This window comes from Alosa pseudoharengus, unplaced genomic scaffold (assembly GCF_046254945.1).
Source record: "Alosa pseudoharengus isolate Yale_2024_CS ecotype anadromous, Long Island Sound unplaced genomic scaffold, YU_APseudo_1.1 YU_APseudo_1.1_scf_13, whole genome shotgun sequence".
NCBI classification, from domain to species: Eukaryota; Metazoa; Chordata; class Actinopteri; order Clupeiformes; family Clupeidae; genus Alosa; species Alosa pseudoharengus.
The window spans coordinates 30,198,003-30,214,073 of record NW_027468598.1 but is presented as its reverse complement, the minus strand read 5'-3'; the positions used below and the strand labels follow the sequence as shown (position 1 = coordinate 30,214,073).

The window sequence follows — 16,071 nt, the reverse complement described above, 5'->3', positions numbered from 1 at the left end:
CACACACACACACACAGACACAGACACAGACACAGACACAGACAGACACACACACACACACACACAGACCCTGGTTTGCAGGTGCAGTATTTATATCAACCAGCAGAGGGTGCTCTACCTCAACGTTTTACCTAACACTATTTACCAAAACCCTGTCTGAGACTATGATTGGCTAGAGGACTTAACTGGATGACTGACTGATTGGCCTAAAGCACCACTGACCTATAATGCTGCTGACCTGTAATGATACCCTTACCCAGCTGAACCTTGGACACTAGAATACATATACAGGGCCTTAGTAGCACAGTCAAGGCATCACAAATCTGTTATTTTTCTCGTCCTGTCACTCTTTATTGGGCCTCTGCTTTGACATTGTTATTTATTTATTTATTTACTTACTTACTTACTTAGTGATTTCAAATAAATTGAGAGATTTATTTCTTGTTATCCATTTGACTATACTCAGTACCTTGCTATGAGTGTGAAATACCAACATTTATGCACATTGGAATCAGGAAAACACACAACACTGAAATGTTGAAAACAGGCAAATAAGAACAATGTTTTGATGATGTTTGTGGGGTGTGTTAAAGAGATCTGCAGTGTGTGGGGGTGTGTGAGATACGCATGTGGTAACGGGTGAGTCTGGAAACCTCAGCATACCAAAGGGCCTCTGAAAATGAAGACCGACCTGTTTGTGGAAAGCCACCCGTCAGGAATGATGACCTGTTTTGAGCACGGGACAAAGATGGCGGACAGTGAGATTGCAGGAGAGTGAACTACAGAAACAAGAAGATTTCTGAGAAATAACATTTGTTATCGAGGAAAAAAATTTTTTCCCACAATCTCAGGTGTCGGAAACTCTGTGTCAAGGACCATACATAACTACAAGCCAGCTATGGGTAAGTTAAGTCTGAAGACCTTGACTCATTGGGAAACAAAACATATTCATCGTAGTACTTCTCTGACCACTTGGGAATATGGCAATGGATTGAGTGTACATTTCAATGTAATTCAACACAGACTTTGACTAAACAACATATCAGTGTTATGGCTGAGTTTAAGTGGATTATTATTATACTGTATATAATTATGAGAGAAAGAGAGAGAGAGAGAGAGAGAGAGAGAGAGAGAGAGAGAGAGAGAGAGAGAGAGTATTTACATAATGCAACAGTTAAACTACTAGTGGATAATATGTTTACATTTTATAAAATGTATACATTTGGTAACACATACATACACTCATAACAAGCAATTTATTTCAGTTTGTTTTCTTGATGGCTTTGGTAACGACTCAAACAAGGTCTGATGTTATTACTCTGTTGACACTGGTGGGGGCTGCAGGGGTGGATGTTCTATTGAGTATCAAAAAGTTCATTTCTAGGAAGCAACTGAATGACGCATACAAGTACACTAGCCCACACTCAGTACACTTTGAAGCCAATCGTATCATGGTTTTACTCAGGTGCGATCATGTGATGTGAAACTTCAACAGGAGCGATTAGATTTGAAGAGATTTTGAAGATTTGTTTTTTTCATATGATTCATTTGGAGAGTTTGGTGACTAAGAAAAGAAAACAGAGGGCAGATGTCTATTTCAAATTCCTGATTGGTTATGAGTGATTAAAAACCAAAACTGCGAAATTATCGTACAGAATTTGATGTTAAGTGTTGAAGATGCATGCTGTAACACTTCTGTCATCACTTCGGTGTTGACTGTTTTTGAAGACAGTCACCGGTAAGGAGCTGTCAAGAGTTATCTGAGGGCCGAGGCTTCAGAAAAGCCAAGCCAATGGCTATGCCTGAGGCTCTCACAGCCTAATTGTGGCCTACTGGTTAGCGCTTCGGACTTGTAACCGGAGGGTTGCTTGTTCGAACCCCGACTAGTAGGAACAGTTGAAGTGCCCTGAGCACGGCCCCTCACTGCTCCCTGAGCGCCGCTGTAGCAGGCAGCTCACTGTGTTGGGATTAGTGTGTGCTTGCACATGTACCATGTCTAGGGGGGAAGTGCTCAATCTCTGAGAAGTATTTACAACAGCAAGGTAAAATATTTATTATACAGACTGTAGGGGGGCCATTCAAAAAGATACCCAAAATGGCACTGGATACCCTTTTTTTGCACAGGACAGTGGAGAGTGAGAGAGGAAGCAAGTGGGACAGAGAGATGGGGTGGGATCGGGAAATGACCGCAGGTCGGATTCAAACCTGGGTGGCACTCGGACTCGTACATGGTACGGGCGCTGTAGCCTGCTGCGCCACAGCGCCCCCCTGGCACTGGATACCTTTAAGGATCCTGGGTACAACATGCGATGTGTTTGCTGCTGCCATTGCACTGTGGATCGTTGTTGTACCCTGCGTCATGTTGTGTGATGTAAAACAAGCTTGGTTGGTGATAGTAGGAAATCCCCTACTTCTCCTGTTTACATCTGAAATGATGTTCTCTGTGTACCCAAATGCAAGATTCAATTTAGGACCACATCACACAGGAACAGTCTGTTTTGATAATGAGTAAACACAACCAGGGGCCTGCATTTACACCCAGTAATATGTATAAATCATCTTGGGGGCGCCGTGGCACAACTGGCTACAGCACCAGAACCAGTCCACAAGTCCTACCCGGGTCATTTTCTGATCTCATCCTATCTCTCTCTCCCATTTACTTTCTGCCAGTCTCTTCAGTCCTAATAAAGGCAAAAAGCCCAAAATAGCTCCTCCAGTTGAATGACAGGTTTCTTTCTGTTCCCCTTGACAGACAAGACGTCGGTGTCGATCGGGATCACTGTGGGCTTCGCCGTGCTGGGCGGTCTGCTACTGGCCTGTCTCATCAAGCACCTGTGGGGCAAGATAAAGTGTCCCAAGTGCAAACGCAAGAGTGAGTGACACCTGCCCATAAGCATCCAGATTATTACATTAGATTAGATTCAACTTTATTGTCATTTAGCAGAGTACAGGTAAAGAGCCAATGAAATGCAGTTGACATCCAACCAGAAGTGCAAAGAAGTATTAAATGCCAAAGTGCAGGTTGAGTACGGTATTCTGTGCAGTTATGTAGATAATAGAGATTAATTATGTACAGTGTATAGTTGGATAAATACAGGTTTTCCAGATGAGTCTACAAAGACAGATAAGGAATATATCGGAATGCCACATATTCCCAACCGTCCCGTATGTCCAACCTCTTACGTGTATGTGTCACTTAATATTCATTTCTATACAAACCACACAAAGACGGCAGATTCCTAAAGAAACGCAAGCACCCACACCATAAGTGTGTCTAAATTAGCTATGTACCAAAAATTACATTTTACCGTGACTCGAATAGCTGTAAACAGTCTTGTAAGGCTGCATGTACAAATCCGCTTGGAGCTCCAGTGGAATTTTGAATTGCGAAGAGAATTATCGGGCTAAACGTTGATGTGTTGTGAGAAGGTTGGGAATAGGCACCCACCAGCCCATCACTAAACTCCGAGCGTGGTAAACAAAACCGGATATTTCAGGCAGTAAAAGCCCCGGTAAGAACCAAACTAGATTTTATTCAAATCTACACACTTATGGCTACTGAAAAATGTAAGGTTAATTTATCAAATGTTATTTTGAAATATTAAAAAACGTTGTTTTAGATTTTTCGAACGAAATGGTTGGTAATTAGTATGTTTACGATAGAGGGTTATGAACAGAGAGTATACATAGCTATTCTATATAACTAATATATGTAATATACATGTACAGTATATTGCATGCAGGTTTATGGACAGGTTATGGAATATTAAAAAAATAAGTATAAATGTAATGTGTAGTATTGGGTGTTAGCAGTGCGAGGGCATTGATGAAACAGTGCAGGAGTAAATGTAAAAAGGTAAACTGTGCAATGCAGTCAATGTAAACAGGTAAACAGTGCAGAAGTAAAAAGTAAACAGGTAAACAAAGTTAGATGAGACAAAAAAATAAATAAATAGATACATGTGAACTGTTTTAACTTTCAGTGAATGTGTTGAATGTAATGTTCTGCTCTATCTTTTCTCTCTCTCTCTCTATCTCCCTGTGCTGGGTCTACAGAGCCGTCAATGAAGGATAAAGTGCTAGAGTAAGTATCCCTCGTCAGGTCTCCTGATACCAGCCAGGTGCTGTCCTTGTTTGTTTCTGTGTTGTTGTTGTTTTTTCCTGTTGTCCTTGATATTATCAGTTGTTCTCTTTCGCCACGCCCACACGTTTGTTTCTGTGAGTGTCTGGTTGTGTGTAAGTGTCCCTGATGCCCGCGTGTGTGTGTGTGTGTGTGTCTATGAATATGAGTCCATGAATGAAATGTACACAAGCACACAAATTAACACATACAGACAGACAAACAGACAGACAGACAAACACACACACACACACCAAGAGTGATGCACATACAAATGCCTTATACTCTTCCTTTTGTTGCAGGAAAGTTGGTGTTCAGTCCAAGTCCAAGTCCAAGACATTCTCCATCAGCAACATAGTGGAGAAGAAATAAGAGCTTGCTGCAGAATGTATAGCGTGGCCACAGACTCACCTTTACTACTCATTTCCTGTACCTGTGCTTTAGTTCTGACTCACTTCCTCCTGACGCTCTAAAAGCTACCTCTCTCTGACTTTAGCTCCCATTGGCACGTGTGTGTCCTCAGTCAACTTCTGTCATGATGGCCTTTACATGTTCCTCTTTCTGCTGTGAATCTTTTTTGCATAGACATAACTTGTGGATATCTGTATATATGTAATAGTTACGACAGGTGGATTCTCTAGTGTAACATAAGAGTAGAATAACTCTAACAGGGTTCGGATTTTATGTTAGCCCAATAGAAGTCGGTGGTCACTTACACAGCATGAACTCCATGTTTTGGACATGTATTTGACCTTTGCAGGACTCAGTCATATCTGTTCTTTCTCACGCTAGTGCAAAAAAAAAAAAGAAAAGAAAAACACTCCTGTTTTGGTCGGTGTTCTCACACAAAGCCAGCCTTGAGAGTTGGCACCTTTGGTGTTAACATATAAAAATTCTTAGCGAAAGCCAGTTTTCTTGTCATTTGTGGGCAGGGGTGAAACTATCGACATGAGTGTGAAGGCACCAACTGCCTTTGGGGTAACTCTCACACGGCCATGTTTGTTTTGTCACTCTATCTATCTCTTTTCTATCTCTCTTTCCATCTATCTATCTACATATCTATCTATCTATCTATCTATCTATCTATCTATCTATCTATCAATTTATCTCTATCTATCCATCTAATTCTCTCTCTCTGGGGGTTGTACCCCTCCTCCTCTCCTCTTCCTTTCACACTCCTCCTCCTTACTCTAACTGTTGTCTTTCGCACTGAAACCACAGCACGTCTCCAAAATGTCAGCCTTCCCACCAGGTTTCAATATGCATACCTCACTACTAGCGTCAAAAAGACGTTCAGTAGTGGCACAACGCCCTGTCAGCCCACAGAACATAAACAGTAAGCAGAGTCAAAGTCGTTTGAAACAGCTGTCTGCTGTGTTCGTTTGGTTCATGTCTAATGTCAGAAAGTTACACTGGAAAACAGGTCTAAACATATCCCCTTATCGAGTGATAACATTGACTCTGACTGCGATTCAGCAATTGTCAGCTTGGTAAAACTCTTAACCTGATTTTTAAATTCTGTTTTAATCAGTGGTCCAAACATATACCAATGTTTTAGATATAGCCAATACACCTATATTATATATATGCTTATTTATCGTTATTTTTTACTGTGTATGTGTCATAATCAACATTGTCACTCGATAAGCGGATGTGATTAGACCTGGTTTCAAGAGTAGCCTTCTGGCGTTCGACATAAATAGCTTTACGAAAGAAAGGATCATGTCTAACAGTATCAAAACTGAAAAGATGGTGGTAGCGTAGTGGCTAAGGAGCTGGACAGTGGCCTTTATAGTTCTGGGTTCAATTCCCTGCTTCCACCATTGAGCCCATGAGCGCGTTGCTGCAGGGGCAATGGAGTAATAGAATTGACATAATAGTCACTTTGGATGAGAAGTGTCTGCTAATTGAATACATGTCAATGAAGGGACACAGGTGCTATTTGGTTGCTATCAGGTATGCTATCTAAGCTCATCATTCTCCATATTGTGATGCTTAATTGTTTACATACCCATGTGCGTGAGCAGTTAAACGCTATGCTCCTGGTGTACTGTAGGTTTGGATAGATGCCTGACCGTTACCGAATGATAAACACCTTTGAGAAAAAGATCAAAGTACACAACTCTTGTTGCTACTAATTAGGCTGAACAAACATTAAGGCCTGGGTGTGGATGAGCATTGGAAGTTTCAGGTAGTGGCAGTCAGTTGGCCCAAGTTTGACTCGTGAACTCACTGTTTTGATTTGCTTTGGATTAAAGGTAAACTATGCAGTATTGGCAATTTCCTTACTGTTTTCTCAGTTTTTCCTTCTTTTTCGCTGGCTCTGTGATGACGAATGTCTGAGAAACTCCATCGCTACCTTTTTCTAGCCGGTGCCTGGCGTGTATGTGTATTTTAATGCAGTAAAGCAATTCGTTACACTCGTTATACTTCCTGACACTGAGACCGTCGGCCCGCCAGCCCACAGTTGCAAGGGTGGTTTTTCCGCTCACAGGCGCTAGGGGGAAGTGAGACAGCCACCATTCAACCCAAAAAAGGTCATATAACCATTCCAATGACTCTGAAGCTGTTAAATGAAGGTAAATTAAGCTAAAAAACGTCCATATTAAGCTAAAAAACCTGCATAGTGTACCTTTAACTGCTTTGCTTTACTTTACTTTGTTATACTTTCAGGAACTTAGAAAGAATCCCGCATGCTGACCATTCCGCAAGCAATTATTTATTCATATAGACCTTCATCAGGTAATTTAGTTGCTTTCAGAATGGTCAATGTGGGGGATTCTTTCTAAGTTCCTGATCTGCAACATTTGGTCATATCCAACTCACATGCCCTGCAAAAGAGGTGTGCAAAAAGTCTTCCTATGTTAATTTGTTTTACTTTCAAATCTCTTTTTTCTAATATTTTCATATTCTCTATGCAATGAGCCTTTTTGGTTCCCTTCCTGTGACATCTCTTCAATCTACAGTACCAGTGTATCCCTAGCCCTACAAAGTTGTGACATGCCCCCTTTAAAGATCATTAAACTAAGCAAGTTGTTTTGTGTTTCCCTGTGACAGGAGTGGATGAGAGAGAGAGGGGGGAGGTGTGAAAAAAAGAGAGAGATAGAGAGAGAGAGAGAGAGAGAGAGAGAAAGAGAGAGAGATAGAGAGAGAGAATCATTCTAATATGGGTGAGGCTATTCTAAAAGTGAACACATGGACTGTAGATATGTAAAGAGGAGTGTGATCATGAAATGATGAAATGGTGAAATGATGAAATGATGCTACGACATTTGAGGTGGTTAGAGAAAAGAGAGAGAGAGAGAGAGAGAGATTCACTGCTACGACATTTGAGGTGGTTAGAGAGAAAAGGAAGGACAGAGAGAGAGAGAGAGAGAGAGAGAGAGAGATTCACTGCTACGACATTTGAGGTGGTTAGAGAGAAAAGGAAGGACACAGAGAGAGAGAGAGAGATTTGAGAACAGCAGCGGCCCACCACTCGCTGGTTTCAGGCAGAGTGGAATGGTGTGTCAGTGCTGCTGTGCTGATGTCAGTAAGCCCCCCACTCGCTGGTTTCAGGCAGAGTGAAATGGTGTGTCAGTGCTGCTGTGCTGATGTCAGTAAGCCCCCCACTCGCTGGTTTCAGGCAGAGTGAAATGGTGTGTCAGTGCTGCTGTGCTGATGTCAGTAAGCCCACCACTCTCTGGTTTCAGGCAGAGTGGAATGGTGTGTCAGTGCTGCTGTCAGTAAGCCCCCCACTCGCTGGTTTCAGGCAGAGTGAAATGGTGTGTCAGTGCTGCTGTGCTGATGTCAGTAAGCCCCCCACTCGCTGGTTTCAGGCAGAGTGAAATGGTGTGTCAGTGCTGCTGTGCTGATGTCAGTAAGCCCACCACTCTCTGGTTTCAGGCAGAGTGAAATGGTGTGTCAGTGCTGCTGTGCTGATGTCAGTAAGCCCACCACTCTCAGGTGGGTGGTTTGCAAAGCAGGCCTGGTGGTGCAAACACTATTAGGACGGTGTGTCTCCAAATGCAATAGTGCCGTGTCAAAGCTGAAAATGGAAAACAGGTCATGTGGAAGAGTGTAGAGTATTAGTGTTTGTGTGTCTATATTTGTGTGTGTGTGTGTGTGTGTGTGAGAGAGAGAGAGAGAGAGAGAGAGAGACAGAGAGAGAGAGAGATAGAGAGAGTGTGTGTGTGTGTGTGTGTGTGTGTGCACGCATGTGTGTGTGCATCAAGACATGGTTTGTGGTTTGAGCTTTTACAGAGAACTGACTCGCCCCAACAAAAAAAAGAAAAAAACTCCTTTCCGCCTAATTACCTGTGAAACCAAGGCCACCACAGCTGGTTCTAATTTTATCATTTTAAAATATATAACAAACTTTCACATATGAAGTATGAACCATAATGAACTCCCGAATAGCTAGAAACCTTGATGGTCAAGCATCAGCCAGTTTGTACCCAAATGTCCCTTTGAAGTGTCGCCAAGTTAAAACCATGCCAATCCATGGTGATGAAATATGGGTGCGTGCCTCAGATAAGACAGCAAAGACGTTCTGTGTACTTGATTAACTGGGTGCAAAGGCTACACCGTGTGCAGAGAATGACCTACAGTCTGAATGCATAGAGGTCACCTGAGGTTGCAACCATAAGAATACATGCACATACATAAACATACACATACTATGAATTACATAGAATATATAGCATAAAGAAGGTGCATGGTGCAGTGCTTATAGAGAACTCAAATTCCATGCACAATTTGCCTCTGCCCCGAGTAAGGGACTTATGCTTCACAAGGACTGTCTCTGTAAGTCACTTTAGATAAAAGTGTCACTATTTCTGTCGTGGTTGCTGTGTAAAAATTGTTGACATTTTTAGGGTGAAACTGCTGCACTGACACATTATATATATATCGTTTCCCCTGCAAACAATTTCATCACAAGATGAAGCATTTTGAGCTGTCATCAATTCATTCCACTCTAACTCCATGGACTGCTAGCTGGGTAGCCTAAAGTATGGTGCAAAATAAAGCTGTGTTCACTGTGTAAGTGTGCAAATGTGTAAGTGTGACTATGTGTGTTCATTTGAACTTATCTGTCATGAAACGTATAGGAGCAATAATAACATTCATAAAAAGTCTGGTGGTTCCCAAACATAATCCTGGTTCTGCTTTTCTCACCAGAACGTCTCCAAACCTCACACTGCAGAAAGTCCACACTCTGAAAAACAGGAAATATAAAATAGCACAAAAACCACCTTCTTGACAGTTACCGCCTAAGTAAGGGAGACACACAGAGAGAAGCACTGAGGCGTACAAGTACCACATGACCAGGTGGCTTGAAAGACTTCAGAAGAACAATAGTGGGTTTGCTTGATCAAGCCCACTAATAAGAAAAGGTAGAATCACTAATGGTGCCTCGCAGCTTCGCTGCTTGGCCCCCAATAAGAAAAGGTAGAATCACTAATGGGTCCTCGCAGCTTTGCTTCCGAGGAACTTCAAGAGTGTGCTTGATCAGGTGCAGTTCACCAAACGGATCACAACAGTACCTCATTTTTGAAAATCGGCCACGCGGATCAAAAGTTACCTGCATTAAACGCTCCTTAGTGCTGGACACTAACTCTTACTGCTTTCTTATTGATGATGAGCCATCAAGTCAGAGAAACATAATGTAATGTATGGGCACTTTGTCTTCCTTATGAGTCACTGAGAGTCACAAAAGAAGTTTCAAAAATGGATCAAATCAGTGGGCGCATCACACAGTGTAGGTGCTGGACCCGAGCCGGTGCAATACGAAAAAAGTATAGAAGCCTGCACACTGTAGCACCCTTCCCATGCCATTTTAACGGGTATCCGAAAAACAGTGATTTTTCGAGCTTGATGCTCTTCTTCTTGTAAACAATAGAAAAACGCAAAGGAACCTGATTCACTCATTAGAAATAGAAGACCCAACCAGCTGGGCAGTCATAGCACACCCCACACTCATGCAGCCTCCCACGCCACTCCACTCCACCCACACGTTAGTCATTGGTGGAGGGACAGTCATTCCTGTTCCCCTTTACTCACAGGGTACTTGCTATGTTAGTTATGGCAGTTGCAATGCTGGTTGCCAGGGTAATAATGTTGGTTGCTATGTTGGTTGCTAGGTTGTGACAGTCGTTCCTGTTGCTCCCTGTCCACTCCACTCACAGCACCGCTCGCAGGCACACTCTTTACGGTGAACCAGACTCAGTGATAATGATCCTCCACATGGTGGGGCAGCCGTGGTAGCCGGTTCGATCCCCGACCAGAAGGAAAAATGTGGGTGGGGGAAGTGGTTGAGCACTGCTCTCCCATGCCCACATCCACGGCTGAAGTACCCTTGAGCAAGGCACCTAACCCTCACTGCTCCCCACCACTGTAGCAGGCAGCTCACTGCTCTGGGTTAGTGTGTGCTTCACCTCACTGGGTGCTGTGTGTGTTTCACTAATTCACGGATTGGGATAAATGCAGACACCAAATTTCCCTCACGGGATCAAAAGAGTATATACTTATACTTATTATGACCGCCGCTAGCGAAGCGGTCATATAGGGATTGTCAAAGTTTTTTTTTTTGTTTTTTTTTTTCGTCATCTACTTCCTGAATTTTTGGTCAACGATACCAGGGACACCGAACCACCGGGGCACATGAAATTTGGTGGGTATGTAGCCCCACTAGACTTTTACGGAAAATTTTTGTTTCGTCCCCGGGGGCCACTCCACCCCCGTGCTGGGCCCCCCGAACCGCAAAAAAAGCAGTTTTTCCTAAATAACTACCTGAACCGTGGCACTGAAGAATGAAGAATCTTTTATGGTATGTTGGTCTCAAGGGCCCACATCAACCTGGCCCATAATCACTCATTTGTGATTTGCACCCCCCCGGTAAAAAATGAAAATGCAATATTATTCTGCTTTAATCGCCCCTATCTTCAGTTAAGATGTTCAGAACTGCACCAAATTTTATGTGTATGATTGACCTGGCATTCTCTGGGGGTATGCCAAGTTTCGTAGAATTTCATCCATGGGGGGGTCTAAAAAAAATTAGGTTATGTGTACATTTAGTGACTGTACACTCATTGGCCTGTAGATGGCGGTGCACACATATACACATGCACACACACACAGGCACCCACATACTATCGGTATTAGAACGGCTGATACATAATTACAAATTCAGTAGGATTAAAAGAAAGCCATAATAAATATTCATCACCATCATCATGGCTGCATTTCCAGTATTGGCGATAGTCGTTTGTCCACTAGATGTGTTACGTTGCAGTGAGACGTAATTTTGTTGGAAGTTAAAAGTGGGTTGAAAAAAACAATGGACGCTTTCTACAAGGACTGTAATTTACCGCAGAGAACGTCTAATAAGGATAGGACGATGTTCACATGAAATGTAATTCCCATTTCTCCTTGAAGCCGACATAAATCTGAGGATGTTTATCGGACATGCTTGGTTTTTACTGCAGGTAGGCCTACGTTAATCTTATAATATCAATAAGGACCTAGGTAATGTTACCATTAGCGTTGGTTGAGTGATGGAGGCCAATTTGATTGATTGCATTTGTAGAAAACTAGAAATGCGGATATACCAAGCAAATTGATAGCAGCACTATAATTACAGTGCATGAAAATGCACTGTACTGTTCTTCCTAGGCTTCTTATTACAGTGCATGAAAATGCACTGTACTGTTCTTCCTAGGCTTCTTATTACAGTGCATGAAAATGCACTGTACTGTTATTCCAAGGCATTTTATTATTATTCTTCTTCTAACGCACTTAATGCAGCTTCAACCGTTTAACGTAGAAACTTCATTCAAACTATGTTACGTAGGTCTTACTTAGGACATGGGTGCTATGTATTTTTCATCTTTGTAACTTTTATACTTTTTAAACTATTAATTAAAAACTAATCAAAATTTCCCCATAGACTTAACATGGGCTGATGACATCACAATAGAGCCGTTAAGCAATTAGAATCCTATGGCAGGTGTTCGGGCCACCTGCATCAACTGCCAGTCTCAGGCTTTAAAGCATACAAACTGGCCCTATTAAGACTACACATCCTGTTCAACTGCTTCCTCTGCCAAAAACTGTTTCAAAATAAAAGTCCTCACTACAATATTTCACTGTTAAACAATTTAACCCTTTAAACTACTGAACTTTTTAACTGTTCAGCCATTGTAACTGTTACTTGTCATCAACTATGACTCCTACCCACTGTAGCTAGTTAGCTAAGTTAGCTAAGTAACTTGGTTAGCATAGTTAGCATGCTAGCATGTTATCATGCTAGTTAGCATGCTAGTTAGCATTTTTGCAAAACTGTTAAAAATGATTAGCTAAGTTAGCTAAGTCACATGGTTAGCATAGTTAGCATGCTAACATGTTAGCATGCTAGTTAGCATTTTTTGCAAAACTGCTAAAAATGATTAGCTAAGTTAGCTAAGTCACATGGTTAGCATAGTTAGCATGCTAACATGTTAGCATGCTAGTTAGCATTTTTTGCAAAATTGCTAAAAATGATTAGCTAGGTTAGCTAAGTCACATGGTTAGCATAGTTAGCATGCTAACATGTTAGCATGCTAGTTAGCATTTTTTATAAAACTGCTAAAAATGATTAGCTAAGTTAGCTAAGTCACATGGTTAGCATAGTTAGCATGCTAGCATGTTAGCATGCTAGTTAGCATTTTTTGCAAAACTACTAAAAATGATTAGCTAAGTTAGCTAAGTCACATGGTTAGCATAGTTAGCATGCTAGCATGTTAGCATGCTAGTTAACATTTTTAGCAAAACTGTTAAAAATGATTAGCTAAGTTAGCTAAGTCACATGGTTAGCATAGTTAGCATGTTAGCATTGCTAACAAACATTAGCATTGCTGAAAACATTAGCTAAGTTAACTAAGTTAAGTATTATCCACCTATTTAACCGTTCTATCATTCCAACTATATTAAACCTTATGTACCAAGCAAATCATTTAACCATATAAACTATCCACCTATTTAACTGTTCAGTCACTCCAACTATATTAAACCTCATCTACCTAGCAACCAATATAGTTTGTTTTTACTCTGTATGATATTTTACATCATATTTTTTGCATTTTCATGCACTGTATTTCCTTCAGGAAATGCTTTTCTAGTTCTTATTATTCCTCTTCTTCTAACGCAGTTAATGCAGCTTCAACCGTTTAACGTAGAAACTTCATTCAAACATTGACGCGTAGGTCTTAATTAGGACATGTGGGCTTTGTATTTTTCAACTTTGTAACTTTTATACTTTTTAAACTATTAATTAAAAACTATCAAAATTTTCCCATTGACTTAACATTGCCCTTTATGACATCACAGCAATTAGAATCTTATGGCAGGTGTTCAGGCCAGCTGGCCCAACTGCCATTCTCAGGCTTTAAGCATACAAACTGGCCCTATTAAGACTACACATCCTGTTCAACTGCTTCCTCTGCCAAAAACTGTTTCAAAATAAAAGTCCTCACTACAATATTTCACTGTTAAACAATTTAACCCTTTAAACTACTGAACTTTTTAACTGTTCAGCCATTGTAACTGTTACTTGTCATCAACTATGACTCCTACCCACTGTAGCTAGTTAGCTAAGTTAGCTAAGTAACTTGGTTAGCATAGTTAGCATGCTAGCATGTTAGCATGTTAGTTAGCATTTTTAGCAAAACTGCTAAAAACGATTAGCTAAGTTAGCTAAGTCACATGGTTAGCATAGTTAGCATGCTAACATGTTAGCATGCTAGTTAGCATTTTTAACAAAACTGCTAAAAATGATTAGCTAAGTTAGCTAAGTCACATGGTTAGCATAGTTAGCATGCTAACATGTTAGCATGCTAGTTAGCATTTTTAGCAAAACTGCTAAAAATTATTAGCTATGTTAGCTAAGTCACATGGTTAGCATAGTTAGCATGCTAGCATGTTAGCATGCTAGTTAGCATTTTTAGCAAAACTGCTAAAAATGATTAGCTATGTTAGCTAAGTAATATGGTTAGCATAGTTAGCATGCTAGCATGTTAGCATGCTAGTTAGCATTTTTTACAAAACTGCTAAAAATGATTAGCTCAGTTAGCTAAGTCACATGGTTAGCATAGTTAGCATGCTAGCATGCTAGTTAGCATTTTTTTCAAAACTGCTAAAAATGATTAGCTAAGTTAGCTAAGTCACATGGTTAGCATAGTTAGCATGCTAGCATGTTAGCATGCTAGTTAGATTTTTAGCAAAACTGCTAAAAATGATTAGCTAAGTTAGCTAAGTAACATGGTTAACATAGTTAGCATGTTAGCATTGCTAACATGCTAGTTAGCATAACTACTAAAAATGAAAACATTAGGTAAGTTAACTAAGTTAAGTATTATCCACCTATTTAACCGTTCAATCATTCCAACTATATTAAACCTTATCTACCAAGCAAATCATTTAACTGTATAAACTATCCACCTATTTAACTGTTCAGTCATTCCAACTATATTAAACCTCATCTACCTAGCAACCAATATAGTTTATATAGTATATATTTTTTGCATTTGCATTTTTTGCATTTTCATGCACTGTATTTCCTTCAGGAAATGCTTTTCTAGTTGTCATTTGTTGCACGTGCTACAAAAATAATTCTGTGCAATGGAAGATTTACCAACGTTACTGATACAGTTTTGTCTATACATGCGTGAGACTAAGACGCCTGTTTATTTCGTTTTAAGTGCGTGCAGGGTGTGTGAGAGGGGAATCGATGTGCTTTGATTCCAGCTTGGTAGTTGTAGTCTGTGAAATTAAAAAGCACGTGTGTGTGAAGTATCCAAACAATGACACCTTCATTTCATTATGGTTGCTTTAGCAACACACCGCTACTGTGTAGTGGGTCCCATTTAGAAGTGGCTACTTCATTCGCGCTTTCCTTAACTCATGGAGCTGCATGAATTTTATTACAACTTTTCGCCACAATATGGCAGTTTAAGTCCGCTTGATACTGTAAGGCGTAAGCCATTGGTTTCCAAAGGAGATTTTATTTGTGTCGCCAGCCAGCATAGCCTATTGACAATTTATGTTGTAAATAGGCCTACCTTATAAGCCTACCTGTAGCTTAGGGAAGCTAACAGCGTTCTATTAGGATCTAGTTTGTTAGTTACAGTTTTGTCATAACTCCCTGATGCATTTTTTGCATTTAGAATAGCCAGAGCGTGGATATCTCAATCGGAAAATTAAACAATATTGGGTGCCATGGACTAGGCTGGGTGAACCCAGCCTGATCTGCCCGCTATTTATTTTTTGATTTCTTAAAAGATTGAGCTTGGTCTGGTGAAAGCCAGACTAGCCATGGACCTCAGTTACACAGTGCAAGGGAACATGAATCAGCCTATATTTGCACGAACAATAACGGACAACAGTTCTTCAACTTTGGCCCGTTAAAATGTGTATGAACAGTCTAGCGACGCATTTCATCAAGGCCCATTTGGACATGTCAGTTATTTGCACCACTGGTTACATGTAAAACAGCATTTCGTTTCAGACTACTGTTACTTAATTTGTGCATTGACAATGAAGTATTACATGAACTAAAGATGACTAAAATCTTATGTAGAAGAAGAAACATTCACAAAAAATCCATCCATCAAAAAATGACCTTTGTTTTTGATAGCTGTTGAAAACGGCATGGAACTGACAGAGATGTTTTTGTTCATAAACAAACAAACAAACAAACAAATAAGGACATAAATAACATTATGCTGATACCTTTTGCTTTTCCCAAATACAATGTAGCCTACAGGTGTAAATGACCTTTCATCAATCAGTTGCAATGGATGAACTGTGATGAACTGCCCTACTTGTGAATGTTTAGAGATTTTAAAGGTTTTATAACAATGCTACATCTTCTTTGGCTATTCTACAATCTATTCAACTTTTCAGCACCAGTAGGCTACTTTCTGTGCAGCCGCACA

At 40.6% G+C, this 16,071-nt stretch overlaps 1 long non-coding RNA gene across 1 annotated transcript; it reads left to right on the top strand.

Annotated features, from left to right (window-relative positions):
• The first annotated feature begins 721 nt into the window (after positions 1-721).
• Positions 722-5,025, top strand: LOC143122034 (uncharacterized). The gene is made up of 4 exons (XR_012986578.1): positions 722-902; positions 2,753-2,872; positions 4,057-4,084; positions 4,423-5,025. It is a non-coding gene; the product is annotated as an uncharacterized LOC143122034 (long non-coding RNA).
• The last annotated feature ends 11,046 nt before the right edge of the window (positions 5,026-16,071 follow it).